Source organism: Budorcas taxicolor, chromosome 24, assembly GCF_023091745.1.
Source record: "Budorcas taxicolor isolate Tak-1 chromosome 24, Takin1.1, whole genome shotgun sequence".
NCBI lineage: Eukaryota > Metazoa > Chordata > Mammalia > Artiodactyla > Bovidae > Budorcas > Budorcas taxicolor.
In genome coordinates this window covers 42620917-42647373 of record NC_068933.1, presented here as the reverse complement: position 1 = coordinate 42647373, position 26457 = coordinate 42620917, and positions in this window count along the sequence as shown.

Sequence of the window (26457 nt, the reverse complement as noted above, 5' to 3'; positions counted from 1 at the left end):
ATCACTCATTATTAGAGAAATGCAAATCAAAACCACAATCAGGTACCACTTCACACCAGTCAGAATGTCTGCGATCCAAAAATCTGCAAGCAATAAATGCTGGAGAGGGTGTGAAGAAAAGGGAACCCTCCTACACTGTTAGTGGGAATGCAAACTAGTACAGCCACTTTGGAAAACAGTGTGGAGATTCCTTAAAAAATTGCAAATAGAACTACCTTATGACCCAGCAATCCCACTGCTGGGCATACACACCGAGGAAACCAGAATTGAAAGAGACACGTGTACCCCAATGTTCATTGCAGCACTGTTTATAATAGCCAGAACATGGAAACAACCTAGATGTCCATCAGCAGATGAATGGATAAGAAAGCTGTGGTACATATACACAATGGAGTATTACTCAGCTGTTAAAAAGAATACATTTGAATCAGTTCTGATGAGATGGATGAAACTGGAGCCGATTATACAGAGTGAAGTAAGCCAGAAAGAAAAACACCAATACAGTATACTAACACATATATATGGAATTTAGAAAGATGGCAATGATGACCCTGTATGCAAGACAGCAAAAAAGACACAGATGTGTATAACGGACTTTTGGACTCAGAGGGAGAGGGAGAGGGTGGGATGATTTGGGAGAATGGCATTGTAACATGTATACTATCATGTAAGAATCGAATTGCCAGTCTATGTCCGACTCAGGATACAGCATGCTTGGGGCTGGTGCACAGTGATGACCCAGAGGGATGTTATGGGGAGGGAGGTGGGAGGGGGGTTCATGTTTGGGATCACATGTACACCCGTGGTGGATTCATGTCAATGTATGGCAAAACCAATACAGTATTGTAAAGTAAAATAAAGTAAAAAAAAAAAAGAGATATCACCTTGCCAACTGTATTGTCTGTATAGGCAAAACTGTGGTTTTTCTGATAGTCATGTATGGATGTGAGAGATGGACCATAAAGAAGGCTGAGCACTGAAGAACTGATGTTTTCAAACTGTGGTGCTGGAGAAGACTCAAGAGAGTCCCTTGGACAGCCAGGAGATCAAACCAGTCAATCCTAAAGGAAGTCAAACCTGAATATTTACTAGAAGGACTGATGCTAAAGCTGAAGCTCCAACACTTTGGCCACTGATGTGAAGAGCCAACTCATTGGAAAAGACCTTGATGCTGGGAAAGATCGAGGTCAAGAGGGGAAGAGGGAGATAGAGGAGGAGATGGTTGGATGGTATCACCCACTCAATGGACATGAGTTTGAGCAAACTCTGGGAGATAGTGAAGGACAGGGAAGCCTGGCATGCTGCAGTCCATGTGGTCACAAAGAGTTGGACATGACTTAGCAACTGAATAACAATGAAATAGACAAGGGCCAGGAAATTGGGAAAAAGGGAATGTTATGGATGAGGCTAAACAATGGTCTAGGTGAGAGCTGCAGAAGCCAGCAAAGTCACATATGGAAGGAAAAGAATAATGAATCAGGAGACGGATAAATAAATACAGAGAGCTTTGTGGACAAAATGAATCAGGAGACAGATAAATAAATACAGAGAGCTTTGTGGACATAATGAATCAGGAGACAGATAAATAAATACAGAGAGCTTTATGGTAAAATCTTACCACAAAGACTTTTTTTGGCACACAAGATGATTGCATTTCACCGCCCTCTGAAGGTGTCAATAGATGGACCACAGCGTTTGCTTCAACTAAAGAGACATGGGTAGAAATGATTTTGTGACATCCAGGTGAAAACATTCAGTGCTGCTGGGAGGCTCTCCATGTCACCTCTGCCCTCAGAAACCTGGGCTGTCTGCAGGAGCCACAGGAGCAGCACAGCCTGGAATACCGGGTCTCCATCGGAAGTGCCCTGGAGAGGCACCTGGATGCCCACAGTGCACCGTGGATTGCGCTGGACCACTTTATCAGAGGGAGTCGGACCGGGAAAAGGCAGTTTCTGCAGAACTAGCCTACCCCGTGAAATGCATATTTTATCAAAAGTCATTTTACTGCTTGGCAAGTGTGACCTGAAGTATAGACTCCGCCCCCCGACTGCCAGCCAGTCTCTCACTCCCTCTTTGTGCATGGAGGGTTTGGGGGGCTTTATTTTCAATACCCTAGAAAACATAAACCTTCATGAACACCGGATGTTTTAACATCATGTAGTATATTTCTGTCGGAGCAGGCAATGGCACCCCACTCCAGTACTCTTGCCTGGAAAATCCCATGGATGGAGGAACCTGGTGGGCTGCAGTCCATGGGGTCGCTAAGGATCGGACACGACTGAGCGACTTCACTTTCACTTTTCACTTTCATGCATTGGAGAAGGAAATGGCAACCCACTCCAGTGCTCTTGCCTGGAGAATCCCGGAGACAGGGGAGCCTGGTGGGCTGCCGTTTATGGGGTCGCACAGAGTCGGACACGACTGAAGCAACTTAGCAGCATATTTCTGTAGTTTTCTCTGGTCATCTCTCCCTTCTGAAGTCAGGCCTCTTTAAACACTTCTTGGATCAGGCCTAGTGGCTCCTGAGAAAGACAGGAAAGAGAGCACAGGTTTTCATGTTTCCTTTTCTCTTCCAGTTTCTTTGAACTAAAGTTCAAAGTTGGCCCTGGCCATTTGTAAACAGATTTTTGTTTTTCCCTTGAGCCATCAGTGACCTGAGATCTTTGGGGTTTGAAAAAAGCCAAAGTTTTGGATCCTTTTCTGAGGTTAATTGCCTTTCTAGTTAAATCTGGCAACACATTCTTTGTTAAAATCCTTATTTGGCAAAAAAAATATTCGTCAGACAATGAAAGAAACTGTGGGACACGTGCACACAAATCCACATATAACTTTTTCAAAACTTTTTCTTGACCAAGGACTTTCTTTTCTATTTCTTTTTAGGTAATGGTTAAATAGCTTTCCACATTAGTATTTTATGTCACTAGCTATTTCAAGCATTAGAAAACGTCTGGCATGGTGCATTAGAATTATTTTCTAAAAAATGTCAACACACTGTCAAGTGATAAAATGTCCACAATAGTGACACAGCTTATCTGCAAGATAAGGCAAGCCCCAAGGGAAGGGTCGAATGAAACTGGGAAAACGTAACATACAGCTTATTCTGTTTAAAAATGCAAGTGGATGTGTGTGAATTGAGAGTAAGATTTGGCACTTTCCCGGGTGGGTCCTGAGTTTGATCCTTTGTTGGGAAACTAAGATAACACAAGCCATGTGTGGTAAAGCTAAAAAATTAAGTCAAAGATTTTTTTAAACATATATTTTAAATCATATTCTAAGACTCACTGAAAATTGAGGAGATAAAATTGCCTAGCTTATAGCCAGAGAACTATTCATAAAAACATTGAAACTTAAATTACAAATGGACATGACCTCAGATGTGATTGAATAACCACCTCTTTACAATGTCCATCCATTTTTCTTATGCAACACTCATCCTCCATGTGATATGAAAATATTACGGGATTGTCTTCCTTGACCTCTGTGTGGCTTAGTTGGCTGTGTAAACTCTGATAAGAATCACGAGGCTCCTTATCTTCAAGCCATCCATCACCATTGCTAGGAGTCTGGTGATCTGTGATGAGCAATTATGATACTGATGTGGTTAAACTCCCATGCAAATATAATGTCACCCGGGAGGGTGCAAAAGCCTTTCTCAAATGCAGAAACCCTGAGGTTCATGTTCACTTTACAGTGCTTTTCAAATAAAAAGACAGTGCTCCATAGACTTAGAGGCTTCACGGAAAATTACTGGGTTGCAAGATGTCCACAAATTTCAGGCTGGGTTGTTGGGAAATTAGTAGAAATAATGGTAGAGACACTGAGCTAACCAGCAGTGAATTCTGGAAAGAGATGAAGAGCCTGAGATATGTTGGGTTGTGGCCAAGATGTGATGTTCAAAATGCGGTCCATGAAGCAGTAGAATCAACATTACCTGAGGACTTGTAAGAAATGCAGAGCCCTGGGTCCCACCCCAGACCTCTGGAATCAGATCTGGCCTTCTAACGAGCTCCCCAGGTAATTCTTTCACACATTCAAGTTTGAGCAGCATCCATTTGCACAGTCTAGAAGGGCTGGGTGCGTGCATTGGTTCCAAGAGCTGCTGTTATTATCTGCCCAAGAGGTCACATTTCTACCAGCAAGGCTTCTGCGCTGAAGACACCCCTTGGGGGGAAACCCACAGGGGAAATCAGACTGAGCTAACTAAGCAAGCTCTTCGCTGGAAGCAGAAACAAATGGGTGCTGAAAAAAGCAGGGAACTTTAATCAGACCCACAAGGAAGAGCAGATCAAGCAAATTCAGTAAGGCCAAGTTCTGCCAGAAAAGCTGAGTCTCAGAGCAAACATGCTTCAGAGGCCACGGAACAATAGAAATGGGGTTTCGGGCACTGAGCCACGATCTGAGTGAATCTGCACGCAAGCCGGCCACAGCGTCCCAAGTCTGCAGCACCAGGGGCCAAAGGAGTCACTTTAAAAGGGCGTCTCTACTCAGTACCCCCAGATTACACTTGGCTTGATTCTAAGCTAATAAATGATGGGCATTCAGCCCATACTTTCCCCCTAATTTCCCTGCGTAATTACTCTAAGTGAACTGTCTTTTCTGTAAATATTCACCATTTGGGGATACTGCTGCTGTTTTCTCTTTGGTCCTTCAACCTTTAGAGGTCAGGGAGCCTCCTGGAGTCACTCAAGTGGAAAATGTGAAAAACACCTGAAGATCAATGGGTTAGGCAATTTTGAGCATAAACTCCATTTGGCACCACACATACATCAACGTACAGAATACCATAATGGGAAATAATATGAAAACGAAGATTTCAATATATTTATGCATGTGTGTGTGTGTGTGTGTGTGTGTGTGTGTGTGTTCAGTCGTGTCTGACCGTTTGTGACTCCCCGGACTACAGCCCACCAGGCTCCTCTGTCCATGGGATTCTCCAGGCAAGAACACTGGGGGGATGTGCCATTTCGTCCTCCAGGGGAGCTTCCCCATCCACGGATCGAACCTGCATCTCTTGCGTCTCCTGCATTGGCAGACAGGTTCTTTGCCACTAGCACCCCCTGGGAAGCCCATATTCATACATCTATTTACATATATATGTATGGATGTATATGTATCTCAGTCACTTTGATGTACCGAAGAAGTTAACATAACATTTTATATCAAATGTACTTCAATAAAATTTTTTAAAAAGGAAAAGAACCTCAAGGGTGCTCTTACTGACATTCCAAGGTCTGGTAGAGCCCAGGGCTATGAAAACAGAAAGCTTTTTTGCCTACATGCCTACCTTTCTCCCAAGGCCTGTGCCCTAGCTGTTCCCTTTCTGCTCCTTGTAACCTGGAAAACTCATCCCTCAATACCCAAGTCAAGTGTCACCTACTGGGCTATGCCTTCCAGGCTCCCCAGATGGAAGTCGTGCATTCCTTACAAGGCTGTCTCCCAAATCCAGACTTCCTCCATTGCTCCACAGAAGGCTGCACTGAGCCCGCTGGCCTGCACGTTCCTGCTGCGGCTGCTGTTGCTGCTGCTCAGTCGCTTCAGTCGTGTCCGACTCTGTGCGACCCCATAGACGGCAGCCCACCAGGCTCCCCCATCCCTGGGATTCTCCAGGCAAGAACACTGGAGTGGGTTGCCGTTTCCTTCTCCAATGCATGAAAGTGAAAAGTGAAAGTGAAGTCGCTCAGTCGTGTCTGACCCTCAGCGACCTCATGGACTGCAGCCCACCAGGCTCCTCTGCCTATGGGAGTTCCTGCTACTAGACCGTAATTTCCTTCAGAATATGGAGAGAGTCTTGTTTGATCTCCACTGCTTGTCACGACACTAATGTGACCTCCCAAACCAGTAAACGTGGATCAACAGATGCTGTATTCTTTAAAAAAAAAAAAAAAGCTTTGCATTTTGTATTGGAGTAGAGTCAGTTAACAGTGTTGGGACAGTTTCAGGTGGACGGCAAAGGGACTCAGCCACACGTGCACAGGCGCCCCTTCTCCCCCAACCCCCCCTCCCATCCCGGCTGCCACACAATATGGAGCAGAGTTCCCTGTGTCACACAGTAGGTCCTCGCTGGTGACCCATTTTAGATACAGAGGATGACATGACCATCCCAGGCTCCCTAGCCGTCCGCCCCCACACCCTTCCCCCCGGGGAACCATAAGTTCATTCCCTCAGTCTGTGAGCCGCTTTCTGTTTGTAAGTTCATCTGTATCATTTCTTTTTAGATTGCATGCATAGGGAACGTCACAAGATATTTCTCCTTCTCTGAAGAGATGGCGGTATTCCTGCTTTCACCTGGGATTCACCCAGTGCCACAGGGAGAGAATATTCAACAGGTTGAAAAACATCAGTATCAGAGTTCGCAGACCGTAACAGAGCCTTTGGCTGCACACTGGCCCTCAGCTCCTCCGAGAGCACCAGGATTCTCCTGAGCATATCTGTGGTTCCCCCTCTCGCATCAAGGATGCATGATTCCAAAGCCTAGAAACACTTCCCCTCTGTTTCCCCCGCTGTCAAAAATCCAGGGTCACTCTTGTCTGTTTGCTCACCTTCTGTCTCCACCCATTTCTAAACTGCGTAGAGGTTGGGAGAATGGAAACCTAAGGAATCAAAAGGACTCAGGAAGGCTTGAGCCTCGCGCCCTTGTGAGCAGATGCAGGCAGAGGAGCGTCACGTGGCCGCCCGGCTGGGGGGAGCCTGGGGGAGAACCGACTCACGTGTGTGCATGGCTGAGTCCCTCTGCCGTCCACCCGAAAGTGTCACCGTCTTTTTCATTGTCCACGCTCGAAGACAAAATGAAAACTTAAATTTAAAAAAAGTAATAAAATCAGAAACAAGAAGAGACTCCCCAGGGACAGTTTTTATGATGCTGAGACAAAGGAGGAGGAAGGAGAGAGGGAAAGGCAGGGTGACGCTTAGAACACCCGAGCGTGGGAAACAGTAGCGCGCTGAGCAGAGGCAACAGGCCCGACCGTCTTGAGAGACCAGCCTGCGTCCTCCGTGGGGGCAGCGCCCGGGGCAGCCCCTCCCCGCCCGGTTCTGGCTCCAGAGCAGAGGCACCGTTTGTGCCCTCGGCACGTCTGTCCACGCAACGCAATTAGAGACCAAAGCCGCTGGAGGACCGTGGGCCATCTGATATCCCAGGAGTCTCAAAACCCCGCAAGTCTGAGGAGATTCTCCCCATTCCGTAGGCGGTGCAAGAGCTCTCCTGCCATAGGTCTGGATTCACGTTGGATCCTTCCACTCTGAAAAACATACTGACTTAAATAGCTTTTCAAGAAATTCCATCCTCTTTAGCCCGCTCATTTTCCCATGGTGTTAGTGATGGAAATGAGTAATTTTTTTATTCAACTTGTGTCACAAAGAATCTGACAGGACTGAAGTGGCTTAGTGTGCGCGCATGCATACACATGCGCGCACACACACACACACACACAGAGTGTTAACACTGTGAGTAACTTCGGGCACGCAGACAACTCATGTGACTGAATTCAGTGATTTCTGTAAGCAGAAAGCTGTTAACTAGTCTCTTTTTTGGGATCACGTTCTACCAGACAATGCCTAACAGCTCTAATGTTTTACTTGCAATGCTTAATGAAATGCTTACTTTCCCAGCTAGCTGTCTTGCTGCCACTGGCATACATACAGCTCTTTTCAAGACAAACTCTCTAGACAAGGCTTTGACTACATTTAGGCCTATTCGTTTGGAGAAGGCGATGGCACCCACTCCAGCGCTCTTGCCTGGAAAATCCCATGGGCGGAGGAGCCTGGGGGGCTGCAGTCCATGGGGTCGCTGAGAGTCGGACAGGACTGAGCGACTTCACTTTCACTTTTCACTTTCATGCTTTGGAGAAGGAAATGGCAACCCACTCCAGGGTTCTTGCCTGGAGAAGCCCAGGGATGCAGAACCTGGTGGCTGCCGTCTCTGGGGTGACACAGAGTCGGACACGATTGACCCGATTTAGCAGCAGCAGCAGACCTATTCATCAAGCAGGTTTATGTCAATTTACTGAGTATGAGAAACAGGGTGGGTTTTTGGCATCACTGAAGAACTGAGAAGCATCATACAAAGCATGAGAAAAAAGCTAATTCTACATACAGGAGCGAGAGCGGCGATCCGGGATGGGGGAGAAGCTGCAATGGTCCTACCAGGTGAGACCACCTACAGATTCCCTCCCAGATTCTCTACTGAGCTGTCCTGAGACACCAAGAGGAGAAAAACAATGGATTTTCCAGTTTGGGTTTAACTCCCACATTTTTCTGGTGTTCAGAAAAATATCTGGATGTGTCTCACAAACTGTGGAGCCTGCACTGACAGGGAATTAATTCTAGGAGACAGAGCCCCAGCCCTGGGGAAGAGAACAAAGCCCGGTTTGGTCTGGCTCTGCAGGGAAGCGGAGAGGGCGAGACCTGGCCTGCGGCGGCCACACGACCCTGAACCCTCTAAGCGCCGGCCGGGTGCAATGGTTTTCCGTAGGAGACGCAGGAGTCCTTTCCCAATGAGCTTTCCAGCCACTGGCTCTGTGGATGTTTTATGAATGCATACACTTCTCTGTTCTCCAGAACCTTCTGAACATCCCTAGAAGGGAAGTGTGTTATCCTTAACCATATTTACCTATTTTGTTTCAAGTAGAGAAATAGATTTCCGGGGTGAAGAAATGAATTTCAGAGTGGAAGTCACACATTACTCCCTTGCCTATAATCCCGTTACTGTTAGACATCCAGAATTAAGCAGATTTAGAGAGAAAGAGCGGAGTTGCCAGGGTCCAAAGGGTAAATGGGGGGTGACAGCTGATGGGGATGATGTGTGATGAAAATGTTTCAAAATTAGACTATGTTGTGCTAGTTGTACAGCTCTACAAATATACTGAAAACCACTAAATTTTACACTGAGTGGGTGAATTTTATGGTCAGTTCAATAAAACTATTTTTTTTTAAGTAGGATTTTTTTCAGTAAATGAAACCTGAAATTGCAAGTTTTAATATTGCCATAAGCATATTTTATGTCTTTAGCTAAAATAAATTTTTAAAAATGTTAAATATCTGGTATTGGAGAAGACTCTTGAGAGTCCCTTGGACTGCAAGGAGATCCAACCAGTCCATCCTAAAGGAGATCAGTCCTGAATATTCATTGGAAGGACTGATGCTGAAGCTGAAACTCCAATACTTTGGCCACCTGATGCAAAGAGCTGACTCATTTGAAAAGACCCTGATGCTCGGAAAGATTGAAGGCAGGAGGAGAAGGGGATGACAGAGGATGAGATGGTTGGATGGCATCACTGACCCAATGGACATGAGTTTGAGTAAACTCTTGGAGTTGGTGATGGACAGGGAGGCATGGTGTGCTGCAGTCCATGGAGTCACAATGAGTTGGACACAACTGAGTGACTGAACTGAACTGAACTGAATAAAAATGCGCAATGTCAATGGGAAAACATTTGAAGTACTAGAGTATGGTGTCAAATGTAATTTTGAAAATGCATATATTCAACCAAACATGTCCTTGCAATAGTTCTTATAAATTGCATGCAGTATTTAAAATACAGTGATTTGAGGTATATAACATAAAACACACAAAATGTTTCTTCAGTTTCAAATTTCCTTATCATACAGAATTAATTGTGACTGACAGTTTCAGAAAAGAAATGAGTAGAACTGCTGTATACTGCAGTAATTATGTGGCATTTATGCTTATGTTTAAATCAATTAAAATTCAGTAAAAGTAAAAATTCAGCTTCTCAGTCCCACTGCCAAGTGCCTGATGGCCACGTGTGGCCAGCTGGCCGCCGCGTTAGTGCAGCTAATAGAACATGTCCTCGTCACTGAAGGCCTGTTGGGCAGCACTCTTGTGGAAACTCATTTACAGTCTTGGGTGCCTATGATTACTCTCCCGGGGGATTCGGTTTCTTTTTGTAGCTCTCTGTGAAGTGTTCTAGTTATTGTCTCTAGATTCTTACTACTTTATAAAATCGCCTCTGAGCACGGACAATCTAAGTCTGCTACAATCATGTGCTCATGAGATCAGTTTTCCTAAACCTGGAAGTTTCCAGACCTGATGCTCACAAGATAACCCCCCGGGTTCTGCCTAGCAACCTCAACAGCACCTTCAGCTCTGAGATGATCACTGACCACCCACTGAAATCATTTCCACTCTGTTTCACAATGTCTAAGAGGATCCATCCCTTCCAAGGACTTGGGAAATGGCAATCAAGGGAGATTATTAGGGGGAAAATTAGAGGATTGGAGGAAAAAAAAAAAGGCTAGAAACAATAAAATAATCACAGGTTCCACTTGTAACTCTGGGGCATCTTTGGAACTGGGCCTCATGGTGTACTTTGTAAAAAGTGAAGGATGGAGTGTCTGTTGACTTCTGTTGAATCCTAAAGGTATTTTCCAAAATAACCAGTGAATTCCAGTACTCCTATAAGATACTTGAGTCAATAAAACCAGTAGCAAAACACAGGTTCCATTCATCCCTCTGACTTCTCTAGCTGTCCCTGGTCTCTAGTTATTCTGAGGTTGATTAGTCCTTAGGCAGACACCAACACTGTGCCACGCTCATAGGCAGAACGCCGGACGTCCCAAGTATCTCAAGCTTGGTTGAAGGGACCCTCTATTCATGCCTAAACTCTCATGTCTGCCTGCCTTTCAAGACTCATGATGTTGTGACTACAGCTCGGTTTGGTTTTTATTTCATTTTATAATCTTAGCTTTGGTCTTTTTTAAAGCCTAAATACAAAACAGAGTTTACTCTGTTTATGAATGCCCCTTCTTGTTCTGAAACACTTAGAACAGTGATTCACCCACAGTGAGAAGATAGACCGACAGATGATAAGTGAAAAGGCAGGTGATGGACGGATGAGGGCTGATATAAAAGACATTCATCTCCTGTGAACCATAACTGCAGGCTCTGGAGCCCTGCGATTCCCAATCATACAACTTTTCCAGCACCCCCTAGCCCTTTTTCTTCCCTCAATGGAGTGGGGTCAAAGGTGTTGAGGCTTCTTGTAGAGAAGTAGGTAGATACATCTCCTAGCCACCCCAGCCACTCAAGGCTAACACGTCATCTTAGGACAGAGTGATGTATAATAATATAAACCAGATCTCGCTACTATCTCTACACTTAGGAAACATAAGATCATTATCAGTAGTACTTACTGGATTCAACTATCCCATCACAGACATGATGAGCCAATATAACCATTCAGCTGACACTGTTTATCTCTTGGCAAAGATTCTCAGGACAAACTTTCAGTGACTCAGGTTATTATCACTGAGGTGGCAAAAATAACCTCAAATGAAAATTTCCTGCAATAAGCGACTTAAATTCAATCAGACTAAACATTACTAGCTACATCAGGGCATTAATAATGAAGCATTTCATAGATAACAGGAAGCTTTGAAGTCCCTAACACCAATTGCTACAATTCACTTAGACATCTCAACTTTGCCAAAAAGGGAACAGGGGCATTTTAGACTCTTTTGAATTTCTGACTTACAAAAATATGTGCCATTTCTTACAAGAAACATTATAAACTAGAATATTGTCTGTAACACTTAGTAGGTCAACGCCACCATGTCCTGATGATTCAGCATGGACTCTACACATCGAGGCAAAGGTTCTGTTAAACGCATTTAATTTCTGGCGTGTGTGTGTGGCTGGATCACAACGGACTTTCCTGGCTGCAGTGAGCCTGGACCACAGTGAAGCTGGCTGCAGTCCTCCAGGGTTTTGGCGCGTTTACCAGAGGGGGAGGCAGGCTTATGGTTTCATTTGAAGCAGATCTTATACTTTGAAGCCACACATTAAGATCTTTAGGTTGACTCACAGACTGGCTGAAAATTACAATTTAAGTGTGTTTATTTTAACTGTGGCTTCCCTGGTGGCTCAGATGGTAAAACGTCTGCCTGCAGCACGGGAGACCTGGGTTCGATCCCTGGGTTGGGAAGATCCCCTGGAGAAGGAAATGACTACCCACACCAGAACTCTCCCCTGGAACATCCCATGGATGGAGGAGCCTTGTAGGCTACAGTCCGTGATATCCCAAAGAGTCGGACATGACTGAGCGACTTCACTTTCACTTTCACTATAACGGTATAATAATGTGGTTTTACCCATCCTTTGTCAAGCTCAGCATAAAGAATGTAATCAACATTCCTAAAGACTTCTAAACTTAAGCTGAAATTGTAAACAGAGGAGCTAAGCCAAAAGCAGCCAGAAAGCAGCTTAGGAGCTGCGCCAGTTCCTGTGGTTAGTTTCGGAAACCCAAACCCGCATCAGTACAGTGAATCTGAGAGTGACTCTGATCACGGTTGTACCTGCTGAGGGGAGAAGGGGCAGGGGCCACTCTGAATGCAGTGGACAGGAGAGAAAAAGCACCCTGAGGGCCCAGAAAGGGGCAGCCCTGCCAGGAAGACAGGAGGGTCCCTGAAGAGGCGTTTGCTCGCAGCTTCTCAGAGAAGGCGCTGATCCTCTGGACGAAGCGGTCTCCCAGGTTGTGGGGCATTTCTGTAAAATGGAGCCCTTCCCTGGTGGCTCAGACAGCAAAGAACCTGCCTGCTATGCCACCCACTCCAGTGTTCTTGCCTGGAGAATTCCACGGACAGAGAGTCTGGCAGGCTACAGTCCATGGGGTCGCAGAGTAGGACACGACTGAGTGATGAACAGTTTCCTTAAAATGGAGCAGATCCCAGACTCCAATCTCTCCTGACGACCAACAAGGACCCACTGTACAACACAGAGAACTCTACTGAGGAGTCTCCAATAACCTCCATGGGAAAAGAATCTGAAAAAGAACAGATAAGTGTGCGTGTGTAAATGATTCACTTTGCTGTACATCTGAGATGAACACACTGTTTATCAATTATGCCCCAAAATAAAATTTTAAAATTTAAAATAAATAAGTAAATGAAATGGAGTACAGATCCAAGTTTTGTTCTAGAGTCAGGCTAATTTTACAAGAAAAATAAAAACAGGGTTTAATGGTCAGCATTCTGCCACCCAAGTAGGCCAAAACCCACAAGTCCAGGTGAATGTCTGTGATGTGAGGATGGTGCTGCCCTGATACCCTATACAGGTGTCACATTTAATTTCTTTTTCTTCCAGTTTTACTGAGATATCATTGACATACAGCATTGTAAAGTTTAAGCTACACAGTATAATGTTTGAGTTACACCCATCATGAAATGATGACCACAACGGAGTGGACATCAGCATCTCATACAGATACAAAATTAAAGCAAAAGAAAAATAAAAAAATGTTTGTAGTGAAGCCTCAGGATCACTCTCTTCACTTTCATATATGGCATATACAGCAGGATTCGTTCTATTTATCACGTTGTACATCCCATTCCTAGCACTTATTTGTCTTATAACTGGAAGTTTGTACCTTTTGACTAGAAGTCCTCAAATCTTAGACTAAGGAATTTCATCAAATGTAACTTAATTTTATGAGAAACTTCATGCTGTGGTACGTGAGCAGCACTGTCTGAATGCTTTCCAGTACAGTCAATCTGCCTGGAATATGGGAGACCTGGGTTGGAGAAGCGAATGGCAACCCACTCCAGTCCTCTTGCCTGGAGAATCCCATGGACAGAGGAGCCTGGCGGGCTGCAGTCCATGGGGTTGCAAAGCGCTGGACATGACTGAGCAACTAAGCACACACACTGCTTAAGGAATTATTTAAAAAAGAACCCACAGGGAGCTGAGGGCCAGAATCAGCCCCAGAAGGTGCCCTGTTTGGGGCTGCCCTTCCCGCCCCCTTCCTCTAAAGAGAGGGTGGAACCTGGGCAGCCCTCTCTGGCTGAGGGCACCATGCTTCTAGAGGAGCCGCCAGCCAGGGGCTCCTGGTGACATCACTGCTCACAGCTGGACCGCAGGTCCTTCTGCAGAGGGCCATTGGGGGAGCATGTCTCTGTGCCCACCGTGGAGGATGAGCCGGGACCCCTGGATTTCCCTGGAATCACCAAAGACCTTGGGGTCCTTGTCCGTGCCATCGATTCACTCAATTAGCCACAACTGGCGAGTCTCTGCCCCCGGGAGTATTGTCCTGTGAGATCATAAAGGGACACGTGGTCAAACTTCTATTACTTGCCCCAGACAGCATCTTGCTCAATACCCTGACATGCATATCCAGGCTCTTGACTTTAACACACTTCACGTCAAACTTCTTTAGCCTGACCTTGAACTCTATGATTTATTCTTCGATTGTACTTGCTGCGTCTGAACTGCTGCTTATTTTTGCAATTATTTTTCCTCGAAGGAGAGGCTCAGACCTCAGGCCAGGCTGTATGTGTGGGCTGGAGAAGAGAAGAAAGGCAGGGCATATCCCACCTGAAGGAGCTTGGGGTCAGAAGGAGCATCCTGCTCTTATTACGCGTGTAATAAGTATATAGAAGTGCCTGGGTTTATCAGTACCTTTGAAACGAGGCAAAGTGTATGTCCCCCTCTCCCTGCATGCAATTTAATTTTACTCACAGGTTAATCTAATTCTAATAAAAACAAATATTTAAGATCTAACTCCTCCATTAACTAGCACCTCAAACTTGAGCAAGTCCAGAATCTCACTAAGCCTCCATTTCCTCGTTTTCCTCCAATTCAGAAAACGAGATGTGTAGGCTGGGTCACCTTGAGGGCTCCTTCTAACGGTAAGATCCTACAGTTCTGTAAGCCACGTGTTCATTTCTGCTTCCTGAAGTGCATTTTCAATAACAGCCACCAATTAGAACCATCCAGACACTTGCTGCTTCAGTCTCCCCTTTCACCAGACGTCACCCTGAGGGTCTCAGAACACCTCAACAGAGCTGCAGGAGCCAGGGGATCTGTCAGACAGCTCCGCCGGATAAAATGCCTACTCACGTCTGCTGTGTGCCAGCAGCCACGCAGCCCCGGGCACAGAGCAGAGGCAGCAGGAACGCGACCTGGGATGTCTCTGTTCCATTTGCATTTGCTTACTTGGCTGCTCGGGGTCTCAGCTGTGCATGCAGGATCTTCGCTGCGTCTCTTCAGTGGGGCACACGGCCTCTCTAGTTGCAGCACGCAAACTCAGCAATTGTGGCTCACTGGCTTAGCTGCTCCAAGGCATGAAGGATCTTAGTTCCCTGACCAGGGATCAAACCCATGGCCCCTGCACCTCAAGGTGGATTCTTGACCACTGAGCAACCAGAGGAGTCCCCTTGACTTGATTTTTAAACTAACGCCTTTCAAAGGAAGCTCTTACTTATCCACAATACACAAGGACTCTCTGCCCAGACCCAAAAGTACAATTGGTCCATGAGCATTTGGTTCCTGTGACAGGCAACTCACAAAAGAAGATGCCTGAATGATCCAGACACTCAACTTCATGAACACTCAGAGAGATGCAAATTAAATGCAAACTATGATGGCACCACAAAGTTTTTTAAAATACCTAAAATGAAAAATATTGACAATGCCAGTCGCGTTGGGCACTGGATCTCTTTAATGCTGCTGGTGGGGGTGGAAGTTGGAACAATCACTTTGGAAAACAGGCTGGCAGTTTCTATTCATTTAAAACATATGCTTCCCTTACGACTCAGCAATTCTCATCATAGGTATATATTACAGAGAAATGAAAAGATATATCCACAAAAAGATTTGTAAAAGTAGCTGATTGTAGATTTTTCCACAATCCAAGAGCTGGAAACAACTCTCAAATATCTATTAGGAGGAGAAAGAAATGAAATACTGATACCTGGGTGAACTCCACAACATTATCGTGAGTAAAAGGAGCCAAACCCAAATTCATGATGTATGACTCTCCTTACATAATGTTCATGAACGGACTCAATCTATGGTTATAAAAATCAGAATAGCAGTTCCCTCTAGGTAGACAGAACAGTGAATGGAAGGACATGAGGGAGCTGCTTGGAAACATCCTCTATCCTGATCTGGGTGGTTCTTACACAAGGACATACAGGTGTAAGTATCCACTGAATAGGAATGCAAATCACCTCACACCCCTCAGAATGGCCACTATCAGAAAGTGTGTAACCAGTAAATGCTGGAGAGGGCTCAGAGAAAAGAGGCCCCGCCTGCTGTTGGTGGGAATGTAAACTGCTCAGCCATTTTGGAAAACTGTATGGAGGTTCCTCAAAAAACTGAAAATAAGAGTTGCCATGTGATCCAGCAAGCTCGCTTCTGAGCATATATCTGGACAAAACTCTAATTCAAAGGTACACGCACCCCGATGTTCACAGCAGCACTATTCACAACAGCCAAGACAGGGAGACACCCTGAATGCCCATCAGCAGATGAACGGACAAAGAAGACGTGGCGTGCACACATACGGCGCGCACACACATACACACTACACATACACGCACACAAAGACACACACACACCACAAACACACACACACCCATACACACATCCCACACACACACACCACAAACACACATACCCCCCATACACACACACATACACAGACACACACACATACCCCACACACATACACACATCCCACACACACCCCCCACACACACACTCCACGCACACACACCACACACAGACTGCACACACACACCCCCACACACACCACAAACACACTCCACAAACACACATACCCCCCACACACACACACCCACACACACACACCACAAACACACACACACCCCTACACACATCCCACACACACACCACAAACACACATACCCCCCATACACACACACATACACAGACACACACACACACCCCACACACACACACTCCACACACACACACCACACACAGACCACACACACACACCCACACACACACCACAAACACACTCCACAAACACACATACCCCCCCACACACACACCCACACACACACACCACAAACACACACACACCCATACACACACACATACACAGACACACACACACACCCCACACACATACACACATCCCACACACACCCCCCACACACACACATCCCACACACACACACCCACACACCCACATACCACACACACAAAACACACACACACACCCCACACATATACCCACACACACATCCCACCCACCCACCCACACACACACACACACATACCACACACACAAAACACACACCCCACACATACACACACACACATCCCACACACACACACACATATCCCACACACACATCCACACACACACATCCCACACATACACACACACACATCCCACACACACACACACATCCCACACACATGCACACACACATCCCACACACACACACACATCCCACACACACACACATCCCACACACACATCCACACACACACACACATCCCACACACACATCCACTCACACACACACACATCCCACACACACATCCCACACACACACACCATACATACACACCCCACACACACACATCACACACACACATACCCACACACACACACATACCCCCACACACACACATACCCCCCACACACACACCACACACACACACACACACATACCGCCCCCCACACACACACAACACATACACACACACCACAAACACACACATATCCCCACACACACACACACACACATACCCCCACACACACATACCACACACACACCACACACACACACACCACAAACACACACATTACCCCACACACACACACACATACCCCCACACACACAAATCACACAAAAACACACACACCCACACACACACACACACATCACACATACACAGGCACACACACACCACACAGACACCACAAACACACACACACACATACACACACATACATCACACCCCCAAACACACACACATCACCCACACACACACACACACCCACACACACACCCCACAAACACACCCCCACACCCCCCCACACACACACATATACATCACACCCTCCCCCTACACACACAACACACACACACACACCACACATACACACACACACACACCACACACACACACACCCCACACACACACATACATCACACCCCCAAACACACACACCCCCCACACCGCCCCACACACACACCCCACAAACACACACACACACACACGTCCATCACACACACACACCCCACACCCCACACACACAACACACACACAACCCCCATACACCACACACACACACACACACACACACACACACACACACACCCAGAGTCCAGACTGACCGCAATTTAACAGGGAGGTAAAGGCAACGCCATCATATGAACAGCTTCCACATATACCCACTCTTCATGTACCACGCACTGTGCATGTCATAATTTCACATTCAGGACCAGAACGGGGGGCTTACAAGGCAGGCACTGTTAACCGCATTTTCCAGGTGAGAAAACTGATGCTGACAGCAGCTCAGTGACCACCCCAGTTGAATGCAGGTACAACAGAGTAGGGCGTGCCCACTGTCTCAGATGGTAAAGAGTCTGCCTGCTAATGTGGGGGACCCAGGCTCAATCCTTGGGTCAGGAAGATCCCCTGGAGGAGGGCATGGCAACCCACTCCAGTACTCTCACCCGGAGAATCCCATGGATGGAGGAGCCTGGTGGGCCACAGTCCACAGGGTCACAGAGAGTCAAACATGACTGAGCAACTCACACACACTCTACGTTGTAAGACCTGAATTTTGAATAGTTTTGTATGGATACAACCTCTGATCTTTTTAACGCGCCCTGCCTCTGGACACAGGAGGAGTGCTGGAGGCCACCTAACCCACCAGAGGAGCTATCAACCCATCTTCCTTTCTGCTATTTTAAGGCTGGTTTCACTGGCCCCCACTGGGTGTGAGTGGGTCAGAGTGTAAGCACCTCAGGTGTGAAACACAGCTCCTGTGCAAGAAGTGAGAAGAAACTAATGAATCACCCATGCTCCTGCTGGCAAGGCACGGTCCTCACACCTGTTCAGGGAGAAACGAGCGACAAAGCGTGAACACACACGGGCGTGCACACCCACGACAATATAAATTATAGTCGTTATGAATGTGCTCCAGTGGCTTCATGGGATATGCACCTTAATGTTAAAAATATGACAACATGATTTCTAACTGTAATTTCTAACTATAATCCTCATTTTTCTCCACTCCAGGCTGCCTTGCATTTGGGTCAAAGAACTTTCACATCTAAAACTGTTTCAAAACAAACAGTTCCTTGGGGATGGATAGCTGTGATTAAACCTGGCGACTGTTATGAACCGTATGAAAAGGACACTGAAATAATGCTAGGAATCCTGCAGATCCCCACCACGCTCCTCTTTGTGCCTCTGCAACAACTTTTTAAAGGTTATTTTTCAAAATATAGTAAGGTTCAGTGTAATTATAAACACAGAGAAAAATAATAAAAGCAAAGCAGGCCGAATACCCAGTGTAATTTGAACATACCATGGCTGCTGAAATGTATATGCTGGAAAATGCCTAATAAAAGGCTTGAATTTTTAAAGCAAAGTTTTTAATCTTTTGGTTATTATCTGATGCTTAGCAAAACCCAGTGGTAATAAGGAACCCAAATTGTGTACTAACTTCTTGTGGCTTAAAAAAAGCACAACTATGATAACAAAGTATGCCCAAGCCTATCAAAAGCCTCCTGCAAAAAACTAGAACCTCGTGAGACTTAGGTCATTACAATTCCTTTCAGCTAAAATTATGAATATGCACCAGACATATCTAAGGAAAAATTGATCACTAAATTCTCTCATCAGACAGACAAATTCATGCATATCAACTGATAAAATATAGATTTTAGTCATTTCTTGGAAATGCTGTGCAACTAACCTCGGTATATTTATCTTCTCAAAAAAAAAAAAAAAAGGTGCTCTGAAATTGCAGCTCAAGAAGTTACCAGATTTGTGAGCTTGAACAAATCTCTTAACCTATGCTCCATTTTCTTATCTATCTAGCAAAAGCAATAGGAGGAAAGGAATTAAATACAGGCAAAGACAAATAAAATGGAATGTTCCAGCTATGGGCTGCTAAGAAAAAGAATACTTTTTTTTGCCAAAAGCTGAGGATGTCATCTGCACAAAATACTGAAATCAGCTCCCTGGTGAGTCGGTCGGGGGGCACTTCTGCACTTTAGGCAAAACAACATTTTATTTTTCTGAGCAGAGCCTTCGCCTCCTAGGATCAGCTTATCTTTGAAGTCCCAGGCACTGATCGCTTTAGGAACATCAGTCAAACAAGGGACTACCTACCCTTAAAAATAAACCAGGAGATTCAAATAAATTACCAACCTGTCTTTCACACTGTGACCTTCCACTTGGAATTTTAACCACATTTTCTTGTACCATATTTTAAAGAGACATTATTTACAGCTGACTAGAGTCTGATGAAGCAAACTGCAGGTTTCCAAAATCCTGCCAAGAGTCCATTCTTCCAAAAATTCTAGAGAAATCTAGCCATCCCAGTGTGCCTAGATAAAACACAGAGGGCCCATTGCTTAATAACAATATCTTACTATCTGGTCTCCTTCTATTTTTAAAACCCCATCTTTGGCAGTTACTATTCAACACCTTTCGCATCTGTTGGCTACCGTTGGGTTTTGTCCTTCTTGGAGGGATCTCACTGGTCCCTCCTGTTTAATCAACACATGTGATTACATGAGAATGTTTCTATCTGAACACAAACACACCACTTTCTGCAGATACGAGCAGTCACCCACACAAAGACAAAGACATTAATATAAGTCAGATACTCCGAGCTGGCCTGGCTCCTGAAAATTACAGGAACAGTGTACGTGCTAGGAAGAACACTGAGAACCGCAGCCATCCATTCCCTGGCCGTTTGGCACTTTGCATCACTCACAGATCAGCGACTCCTCAAGGACAGACTGGAACCAAGCCTCAGCGTCCCTCTTCCTGCAAACAGGTCCCCAGACCTGCAGAGGCTGGGCTGGTGGAACACGCTTACTGAAGCTGTGAATGTCAGGGTACCTTCCAAATGTCAGTCTCTTATCAGTATGACCAGAAATATCATAAGCTTGAAGAAATACAGGGGATTCTTCTTTTCTATTTACCACTGCATTTACCGTCTAGAGCCACTGCCTGCAGATGATAAGAAGGCAGCCACTCTGGAGATCGGTTTGTGTCTTTATTGGTTAGTTCTCAAGAGGCGCAAGAACAAAGGCCCTGTAAGCAGCCAGCGGGTAAATGGCTTCAGACTGTGAATCGCCAGCAGACGACTACACAGAGTGTGTCTAGTTGGTTCCATCTGAGACCCCCAGCGTCTCTGGTGGCACCTGGACTTTTGCACTGGGCGTTTATAGCATGGACGGTGGGGAGCAGATCTTTTGCTGGTCGAGAGACCTGGATGGAGCCCTCACATGGGTTGGGAATTTTCTGGTATCATATCACAAGAGAGTGGAAGAGAAATGCTATGCACCCCCAGATCACCGGATTCGTTTCCTGCTGCTGTTGCGACAGGTCATCGTAAATTGAGTGGCTTGAAACAACACAGACACGTGATCTTGCAGTGCTGAAAGACAGAAATCGGTCTCCACAGTCCAGCACCAGGGTGTCGGCCCAGCCGCTCCTCCTGGAGGCTCTGGGGGGATCTCCCTCAACCTTCCCAGGCTTCTAGGGACTGTCCTCAGTTCTGGGCATCATACTGTCTTCCCTGCCCCCAACCCTCAGATCACCTCCCCTCTCTGTGCCTGCCTCCCTCTTGTAAAGACCCTTCAGGATAGTCCAGGAAAATCCAGGACTCCCATCTCAGGATCCTCATCTGTGAAGTCCCTTCTACCATGGAAGGCGGCACAGTCACTACGTGCTGGTATTAGGATGTTCAGTGGTCCGTGGGCCATTATTCTGCCATCCACAGGCACCAACCAAGCAACATCCGTTTTACTTTTCAAAATGAACTCAGAAATGTTTCATATTTCCCTGTTTTTCTAAATTATTTTTGACCACAGCCCATGGCATGCAAAACTTCCCCGACGAGGGATCGAACCCGTGCCTCCTGCATTGAAAGCGTGGGGTCCCAACCACTGGACCACCAGGGAAAGTCCATTTTAAATCTGCTTTAGTTGATTGAGTGGCTGGTCAAGCCTGAAAGATTCCAGCAGCTCCCCTCACCCCTCCCCAAACTGAACATGAGTTTAGGAGAACAGTAATTTACAAAATGGAAAAATGATTTGCATAGGAGACGAAACTCTCGACTTGTGACATACAGAGCATGACTACAGGAAACATGGGCTTTAGCGGCTTTGCGTTCATTTAATGAGGAACTGTGATTCTAAATTCCCGTGTCTCGGGCGCTAGTAAGGGTAACTGTCCTCTTACATTTAACAGTCATTTGGGAGCTTCTTCTGTCCTTGGCCCACTTTTCAATTGTTCATCTTTGTGCTATTAAGTTAAATGCTGTTAAGTTACTTTTTATATGTTCTTAAAATTTTTTTTTACCTATCTCACTGCCCTGGCCCCTAGCTGTGGAACGCAGGATCTAGTCTCCTGACCAGGGACTGAACCCGGGGCCCCACATTGAGGGCGTGGAGTCAGCCCCCAGACCACTAGGGAAGCTCCTATATGTCCTTAATGTTGAATTCATCCTGTTAGATATGTTGCAGATATTTCTTTTTAGTCTATAAATTCACTTTTAACTTTATTTACAATATTTTATAAGACAAATTTAAATATTACATTGATCAAAATTTTAAAGTTTTTTTCCTATGTGTTTGTATATTTTAACAAATCCTTTCCACATTTAAGTTACTAAAATATTTTCCTATGTTGTCTTTGGAAAACTGGGGAGTCCTTTTGTTTTAAAAATAACAACCGTCTTTTTATATGATGCTGAATAGTGACCTACTTTTATTTTTGCTGGGAAACCAGACAAATTTCCCAACAGCGTTTCACCAGACTACCCTCATGTAGCAATTTGAACACCACCTCTGTTCTGCGCAATTTGTCACATTCTTGGATCTGTTTTGCATTTCTATATAATGTACTATTCATCTTGTCAATGCTTAACTGATACAGCACTGAATTAATCACTTTTTAAAAATGGCTTTATTATAGGTAGGACTTCTCTTTTCTTTCTGTTTTTCTCCATAAGAATTATCCCAACTATCATTTGAAATTCTATAACCCATATTAATTTTTAAATGACTTTAAGTTTTGTGAAAACACTGTTAAAATTTCATTGGAGTTACGATGAAATTGTACATTAGCTTGACGTGAAATTAGCTTGATAAAGTGACAAACACAACTAGTCTCTCAACTTAGCTCTTCTATATATTTCTTTTTTTAATGATGTTTACTTTTATTTATTTATTTTTTTACTCTACAATATTGTATTGGTTAAACTTTAAAACTTTTCTTCACACAGCCTTAAGAATATTACTCAGATTGGTTCCTTGATGTTTTGCAATTTGTTGCTATTTTGCTTTTGTGACTGATTCTCCACGTCACTCTTTGGAAGCGGCTGTTCCCGGTGTGTGTGAACACCACTCTCTTTTGTATGTTGAGTCTTCAATAGTCTGACTAGCCCGTTTCTTGGATTATGCTGTAGACCTTAGTAATCTGTAAATAATGATAACATATCTCTTTATTTTAAAGAAGCTTTTTATTTCTTGTCCCTTATTTATCAGCTGTGTTACCAACAGACTGGGCAGCGGAGGTAACGGCAGGCATCCCCGCGTTGTCCCCACTTCTAACCGGATGCTTCCGATTTCAGACCAGGGCTTCCCAGTTGCCTCCATAGTGATGAAGAACCCACCACCGATGCAGGAGACACAAAGGACGCGGGCTCGGTCCCTGGGCTGTGAAGATCTCCTGGGGTAGGAAATGGCAACCCACTCCTGTATGCTTGCCTGGAAAATTCCACGGATAGAGGAGCCGGGTGGGCTACAGTCCGTGAGGCCACAAAGAGCTGGGCACGACTGAGCGACTGAGAACACACGCGTATGTCGGTGACTAGACTACATTACAATTTAATGTGGATCATCTGTATAACTGGGGGATAAACTCTACCTGGTAACACCGAAACCTGAAGCTGAGCAGCGCCCTGCGGGTCTCTCCTGGGCACTAACCCTTTCTGCGTCCCTTGTGTTTTGTTTGCAGGAAACAGACCTCCTCCCTCCTCCCTGACCTTCCCTGAGTCCCAGAGGGCTGATTCAAACAGTCACCAGTTTGGGAAGAGAGCGAGGGCGAAGCAGAGAAGGCGCGGTCAGGAGCAGTGATAACGGGGTCCTGGTTTCTCCTCTAGGAACGCGCGAAGCGGGACCTGGGCGCTCCTCAGCCGGGCCTGAGCCCCACCCGGAGGAGGACGGCAACTTCCAGCTGAGCGCAGGAGTCCCGGTGTGTCACCACCCTGATCTCCGCCAATCGGAAGACAGCCACACACCCTGTGGCCCTCACCCCCGATTTTACCCATAAAATCCCCCGCTCCCAGACCACTGGGGAGCTTGCGGCTAGGGGCATGAGCCACCTGTTCTGGTTGGGCCCTGGAACAAACCTTTCTCTGCTGCAAACTCTGACGTTTCATTTTGGTAACAACATGCTTCTTTTGTATAATGCTAGACAGAGGAGCCTGGCCAGGCACAGTCCGTGCGGCCACAAAGAGGCAGACACGACTGGGTGACTAACACACACACCCGCACAGACTTTGTTATGTTTCATTTAAACAGCTTGCAACGACATTCATAAATGAGACGTCTTGAAATGTTTCTTTCCTTTACAGTCTTTGTCAGTTTCTGATGTTAACGTAGTTTTACATCATAAAAAAAAAGTCATTGACTGAAAGGAAATAAAGTTAGCTCAGTTGTGTCTGACTTTCTGTGATCCCTTGGACTATAACCCACCGGGCTCCTCTGTCCATGGAAATTTCCAGGCAAGAACACTGAAGTGGGTTTCCATTTCTCCAGGGGCCCTTCCTGACCCAGGGATTGAACCCAGATCTCTTGCACTAGAGGCAGATTCTTTACCATTTGAGCCACCAGGGAAACTGACTGAACCTTGGTGAATTTTCTTTTTACTTGGGGATGGCGGACAAGGAGAGGGAGAAGGAAGGGACAGGAAGCTTGACCAAGTCAGTGGTTCTCCAGCATTCTGACCTCGTGGACATTTTCCACGTTTATAAACTACTGAAGACCTCGACGAGTTTCTGTTCCTGTTGGTTACATCTATGGGTATTTACCATGTTAATTTCAGTAAGAGAATATTATTTGCATAATACTAGTTCTCTGGAATTTGTTGAGAGTCCTTTTGTGACCTTACCATAAATAAGTTTATGCAAGTTTACTAAGTCCAGGAAAGAATGTATAGTCTCTGTTTGTTGGAAGATATATTTTATGCACATTAATTTAACTTTATAAATTCTGTGGTTCATTATGTTACATTCTTACAAACGCCGTTGTCTCTTTTTGTAGTCTTTATCTATATGTTTGGAAAGGGCTGTGTTGAATTCTCCCAAAGTGTAATAATTTTTATTTTATGGTTCGTGACTCTTGCTGAGGTTGTTCAAAGTGTAAAAGTCTTGAGAGTTATATATTCTTAGTATGCTGTTTTCTCTAACACGAAGTGATGCTCTTCTTTATCTGTTTTATATTTTTCATTCCTAAGTACTTAATATTTCAGTCTTTTATTTTCAAAATTTCTCTAGCCTTAGATTTTAGGTGTCATTCTTATCGAGTGTATATGGCTTAGCTTTCGTTTTAATCCTATCTAAAACTCTCTTCGTTTTAGTAAATGAGTTTAATCAATTGACAGTTATTGTATGACCAAGCAGGACCCTAAGGGGTCTTCCTGGAATAGACCCTTCCTCCTTGCCCTCTGCTTTAACTGCTCTCTGAAGTACCTAGATAATAGCATCTGATGTGCGCCCCGAGTTGTTACACAGATGCACAAACCCCGACTAAAGCAAAGATGCTAGCTACTTGATGAGAAGCACATAGCCCCCGGGCCTCCTCGAGCCTAAGGGCTGATAATGTTAACTCCTGTGACGCCATTTAGTTATCTCACCATCAACCAGTCAGAGAATTGCGCACTGTCTGATCAGCTCCCCTGTCATCTGACCTTTAAAACGCTTTGCTGAAGCCCGTTTGGGGAGGTCAGGCTTCGAGCAGTAGCTGCCCTGGGTTCCTTGCTTCTTTTCCGTCAGTAAACGCTTCACTTTCACCACAACTCAAGTGCCAGTGGAGTGGCTTTGCTGCACACGGGCGAGCAGACCCAAGTTTGGTTCAGTAACAATTAGACTGCTGATTTACGCAGCCTTGACTGTGTCTCCAAAGCGGGATAATAACCTTGGCCCCTGTGGCGCGCAGACATGCCAACAGCCTGTGTCCTGAGCAAGTATCTTTTCACGCTCCTATCTCTTTTTGTTTAATATCCAAATTCCTATCACATATTGACCTCTCAATACAACGTTTTTACGTGATGCTTATGTAGAATAAAATTTACGTGCGTATGTGCACAGAACAACACTATCCTTTCAGCAAAACCTTATGTGGGAAATTTCTTGAGCTATGTTCTAAATACAGGAAATACCTAGTCACTGAGGACTCACATGGACACACAAGCTTCCCGTCTTCCAG